The following is a 6,469-nucleotide window of genomic DNA, read 5'->3' as shown; positions in this document are numbered from 1 at the left end:
ATCATCATCAAACAACAATAAACATCGGTAGCATACAATGTGCTTCATCAACCATACATAATTATATGCGTTAAAACACCATAATAGAACAGCATGAATGAAGCTGTCTATTACTCTTTTATATTTCCTATACCAATATTTTTTTTCGTTAATTGAAGGACTAGTTGAAATCTTCTATAAAAGCCCTCCCCCCCCTCCCCAAATAAAAAAAATAAAAAAAATTAATAATAACCCTAGCAAACAGCAATAAACATAGGTTAGTTAGTATACACTGTGCTTTAGCAACCATGCATAATGAATGTTTATGACTTCGGACCGTTGTGATCAAATTTAAAAAAGCAAGATGGTATGTATGCGGCACACAACACATAGATAATTATAGTTTTATACCTTACACGTAGTTCATCAAAATAAAGATAAGTTATTATCTATGTAATACTTAAATTAGGTTTATAACGTATGCATATTTGTCTAAAACTTGTGAAATGTGATTTGTAAGCCGACGACAACATTATCATTCGGACCCTTCTCCCCACCTAACAATCGAGATTAAACACCTGTGGAGATCCCGATCTTATCAATGAATAAACCGGTTCAATGATGTCAAGTCAAATAAAACATACTATTACTATCCAAATAAATATCTATCAAAAAATGTAAATTGATATACCTACTTAACTAAAACTAAACTTAAACGATTAGCAAGAAAAATATATAAAGAAGAAGCAGGCAAAGTAGACACATTGATTGTAACATATGTGTTCTCAGTCTCCCACTGTTGAACAATATAAATAGTATTTATCGCCACCCCAAAAGGGATCTTTATCACACGTTTGGCTCAACTAATAAATAACTGTGAAAGGACAAACTGTCAACAAATACCTTGTTAATGTTTTATACATAACTCCAATCAAAGGTTAACTTCCAAGGAAACTGCGGCATGTTAAAACTGTTGATTATGACAAAATATTGTTTAGTACAAATCAGTACAATAGTCTCTGTTATGTGGCCTATACTAATCCAGTTAAATAAACTTTTAATCGCAGAAAAGTTTAGATTCTTTACACCTTTAAGAAAATATATATAACAGTTTCTTTCCTGTTTTAACAAAATGATACATTTAAAATAAATTATGAAGCATCGCTAGCAATAGTAGAAAGAGAAGTAGAAGGAGAATTATTATCATTAGTAGCAGTAGCAGCAGCAGCAGCAGCAGTAGCAGCAGCAGCAGCAGTAGCAGTAGCAGAATCAGTAGCAGTAGCAGTAGCAGTAGCAGTAGCAGTAGCAGTAGCACTAGCAGTAGCACTAGCAGTAGCCAGTAGAAGTAGCAGTAGAAGTAGCAGTAGCAGTAGCCGTATCAGTAGCCGTATCAGTAGCAGTAACAGTAGCAACAGCAGCAACAGCAGCAGAAGCAGCAGCAGTATCAGTAGCAGTAGCACTATCAGTAGCAGCAGCAGCAGCGGCAGTAGCAGCGGCAGTGGCAGTGGCAGTAGCAGTGGCAGTAGCAGTGGCAGTAGCAGTGGCAGTAGCAGTAGCACTATCAGTAGCAGCATCAGCAAGCAGCAGCAGCGGCAGTGGCAGCGGCAGTGGCAGTGGCAGCTGGCAGCGGCAGTGGCAGTGGCAGCGGCAGCGGCAGTGGCAGCGGCAGTGGCAGTGGCAGTGGCAGCGGCAGCGGCAGCGGCAGCGGCAGCGGCCGCGGCAGCGGCAGCAGTAGCAGTAGCAGTAAGGAGTAGCCGAAGCAGTAGCAGTAGCGGCTTTTTGCTTTTTGTTTTAGAAGTGTTTGTCGTATAAGAAGAACGCAAGGAAGACAATTAATTGTAACATGTGTTATCTTAGTCTCCGTTGTAGTAGTATTTGTTGTATCTACACAGCATTTTTTCAGTCACCTGAGAGACATGTTTTTATAAGAGATTTAATTGTGGACCAATACATCGTGTATTAATATCAGTGTATCCACTGGGCACCACATGGGGCGAGGATTAACAGATAAACTAGGCCTTCAATGAATTATGCGCCTAGAGGCAAACAATACTATAACTTACTGATAATTTTAGGATTGGGATGTGTTTGTATCTTATTTGAAATTAGCTAGCTTAATTCAAAAACTAATTATAGGCTCAATATTATCACAAGAACATCATCACATATTCATTGTGCAATATATAATCATAGCACCATCACAATATGCCAGAGCGTTAGTATTTATTGTGCATACATATCCTACAGCAACATTTACAAAACTTATTACAAACCACCATTCAAGCTTTAATTAAGATTGATTTCAATTTATATTATGACATACATTAAAGATCACTGTCAATTAATTAAAAAATAGCTTGATGCTTCGTACTCAGCGATTTAAATAAAAGAAACGTTGCGTACACATTAATTGGGGTTAATAAAAAAAGTCTGCAATTAAAATAATCAAATTTAAATAATACTAAATTTAGTTTCAAATTGTCGCTCAAAAAATGTATCAGTTATATCAGTTACTAGGGAATCGATTTGTTTAATCTCCACAATCCAATAATAATAATGGTGTTTTTATGACAAATTAATAGCTATTCGTCATTGAATGTATGATACTCATAAAAATATTGAAACAATAACCACAACAACAACAACATATGTGATTATGTATATATCTTCTTCAGATACTCTGTGTCATACTTTCAAAATTATCCTCATAAGATTCATAATAATAAAATAAACACTATTGCAATCTTAGTAAAACCAACTTAGCCGTTATGCTAATGATTTTATGTTCAGTATGCGTGTACATTTCAATATTATATAACAACAAGTGTTCACAAATACCTATGTTTAATAAATATTAAAAACATGAGAACCAATGAAGGTATTGCATTTTAATAGACTAGTTTTACCGTGTGTGTACATTCATATAAAATCTTTTGAAAATCACACTTGAGATAATGTCTTTAGGTTTTGCTATTTCTAATCGATTTAAACACCATAAAACCACCGTATTTTCTCTTACATTCTAATTTTCTTACATTTCCTTTTTAAGCCAAAATATTTATGTTTTCATGATTCTAAATTTTCGGACATACGGATTTTCGTACAGTCAGTTAAACAGCGCTATTTTATCAGATTTTGGCCCTGTTTTTGCTTATCTGATGACCCTTCGGTCATGCATTTTTACAACCGGATTAAAGTAATAAAACAGAATCATGCCTAAGGGCAATCGACCATTACATTTGCGTACTTGGGTAAATTACCTTGTAAACCTCTAATAAGCAATGGTTCCTTCCAACAGCGTTTGAAATGATATCGTATTAAGAAAGCCAAACGTTTATTGTTTTTACTTTTTATATATTATTTCAGTTGATTGCAAAGCTGTTTAGTTGTATTTTAAGTAAAGAACGAAGGGAACAACACAATTAAATTATGTACACTGATGTATTATTTCTACTTCAATTAAATAATTGACAAACAAACATAACACACTTGTCTCTAAATATTTTTCGTATTTAAATTTTCCAACACGAAAAACAATATCTTTAAGTGCACGGAAACTTATAATTATTACGGCATATAGTAAAAGCAGATTTGTCTGAACCCATAAGTAAAATAAAAAATAAAAAATGACACAGCTTATTTTTCCCTCAAGTGTTAATGATAATATGGATAAACAATTAAAAATACATAAAGTCAATTGTGTTGATTACTCGTTATTGAAATATTGCAATGCCAATTATAAGACATCTGATTAAAAACAAAATGTTTGGTGGAATACCTAATCTGGAAATACAAACTAATGATACTATTAATGCAACAACAACAATCACATCTTTTCAAGCGCAATCAGAAAACTGCTACAGCTTTGTATTAACAAACATAAATATGTTTGTGCTTATAGATTTAGATAAACTTCAAATCTTTAAGCGTGCTATGAATTGAATATAATTTATATTTAAAAGTTTTGCTACTCTGTTGATAACTAGCAACAGCAAAAGGAAGATACCATTTTTTATCATCTAATTTTATTATATTTCATTGTTTATTTGTTTATGATCATAAGGATTGTTTGGATAACAGAGTGTGTCTAGATATACCGGTACCTTTAAAAATATTTTTATGAATTGCAATGAAGCGTAGAAATTAAACAGGCCCTAATACAGACACCATTTTTATCGGAATGCGATTATAGTTTCAATAGCAACTCGTAACGCTTTTTGGATTGAATGTGTAATGAATACTTTTAGCGACAAATTGACTTGGTCAAATACTGCATCTTAACGGATAAATAAAATTGAAACCATTTATTTTCAATATTATCAACATTATTATTAAGTTATTAATACATTAAGCAGCAAACTCTATTAATCAAAAAGATTTGATATAACATCCGAATTCACTGCAAAAATGAGCTAAGCGATAGGTTTTACGGTTGTTGAATTGTTCATGATGAGAATGACGATGACGACGGATGATGACGATGACGACGACGAGGGACGAGGGAGAACAACGACGATAACAATGACGATGATGATGATGATGATGACACTGATGATGATGATCACGACGATGACGACCATAACGATGTTGTTGGTGATAGTGACTATAATGCTGCTGCTGTTGCTGATGACGATGCTGCTGCTGATGATGCGGTGGAGGCGGAGGAGCAGGACGAGGACGAGGACGACGACGACGACGACGACGATGATGATGATGATGATGATGATGACGATGATGATGACGATGATGATGACGATTGATGATGATGATGATGATGATGATGATGATGATGATGATGATGATAATGATGATGATGATGATGATGATGATGATAATGATGAGATGATGATTATGTTGATGATGATGATGATGATGATAACGATGATAACGATGATAACGATGAAAATAACGATACTGTAAGTAGTAAATTAACTCATTAATTGTTATTATAATACACAAGCACATGCTAATGGATCTGTATCCGCAAGGCGGTCAAATGAAACTCACTTGGTATAAATATGAAAAATTGAATCAAAATATCATAATGCGGAATGTTAAACTGTGTTCAAATCTAGCGAAATTGTTGCAGTACTTTTCTACCGAAACCATTGCTTAGCCCAGTTATTTTAAAAATAATTTCAAAATACCACGATACACGTCAATTGGCTAACAAATACATTTGTAAGTTTTACCTCACTCAAAAACAGTATTTATTGAAGACAGGGCGTCAACAATGTCCCGAGTTTCTTCAACGTAGCTTAAGTACCTAAAGTACCTTTCCGTTTGATTTATCGCAGGATCCTGGGTCCGCACCCACAGTCTTTTAAAGTGTCTGCATTAAAAAAGATAATAATTGTTGTTTGTAATAATCTTTGACAGCTCATAAAAACATGTAAATCCTCAATTCGTAGAGTTTCAGTATGATTTCATTTATTTAAAAAATAAAGACGGTTAACATATTTTATACACACATATATTAGTAGCTATACGCCATATAACATAGGACATAATGTATATTATAAATCAAAGCGCTGAAGGCACTGAAGTTGTTCGCTGTTGTCGTCCTTGATTAGCTTGTTCGCATTGCATATGCTTATCATTGTGCACAGGCTAATCTTATTTGACGTGCATTAAGCCTCGTTTTCCATGAAAGCAGCCAATATGTGCATATTTTAATGATAACACTAGACTGGCCAATGGCGTTTTACAAGCTGGTATATACATTCACTGCTAGAGCAGAATCATTTGTCGTCTGCTGCAGACAGGCAGTGGTAATCGTTACTAGCAGAGTGAGGTGTGGTTCTTGCCGTACGTAAGTCTTCTAAGCACCTACTGATTTGCATTTATTACCCATTCTCTTGAAACGCCGACTAATAAGTGCGATAAACCGCCTTTAAGCACTTGGCACATTAACAAATAAGAACATTCCACACCTAACCGAGAACCGACGTCTTTAATCGCGAAACTATTACCAGAAATTGAATACCGCCAGAAACAACAATGAGCTCACTTCGATTAAATATAAATACACTAGATTCATTGCGGTCCTAAGCAATCAAACATATCAACCGAAAAATACCAGCGAATACAGTATTATATATGACATCGGTCTTATATATCGCCTCAGACATGCGAGAGCGCCACGATGAGTGAAGAGTGTGTGTATGAGAGTTTGTTTACAGGTCCTACTGGCCTCTTCACGAGATTTGTGTAGCCCGACCTGAATGTTGAATGATATGGATGTAGTAACAGTTATATGAACACGATAAATCCGTACCAATATCCATGCGAGCACATACTAATAATAATTAATTTTTTAATCGCCATTAGCTTGAAAATAAACGTAAATAGATACAACAAAGACCAATTCGGAGACTTTAAATTTTTTAAATTACCTCCCTGCAATAGAAAATATATATGGAGACTCGCATTACTATGGAATATCAAAATCTCAATATATCTTTCTCCGAATTTTTTTTCTGGTCAAAAC

This window comes from Dreissena polymorpha, chromosome 8, assembly GCF_020536995.1.
Source record: "Dreissena polymorpha isolate Duluth1 chromosome 8, UMN_Dpol_1.0, whole genome shotgun sequence".
Classification (NCBI taxonomy): domain Eukaryota; kingdom Metazoa; phylum Mollusca; class Bivalvia; order Myida; family Dreissenidae; genus Dreissena; species Dreissena polymorpha.
Note: the sequence above shows the minus strand (reverse complement) of the source record.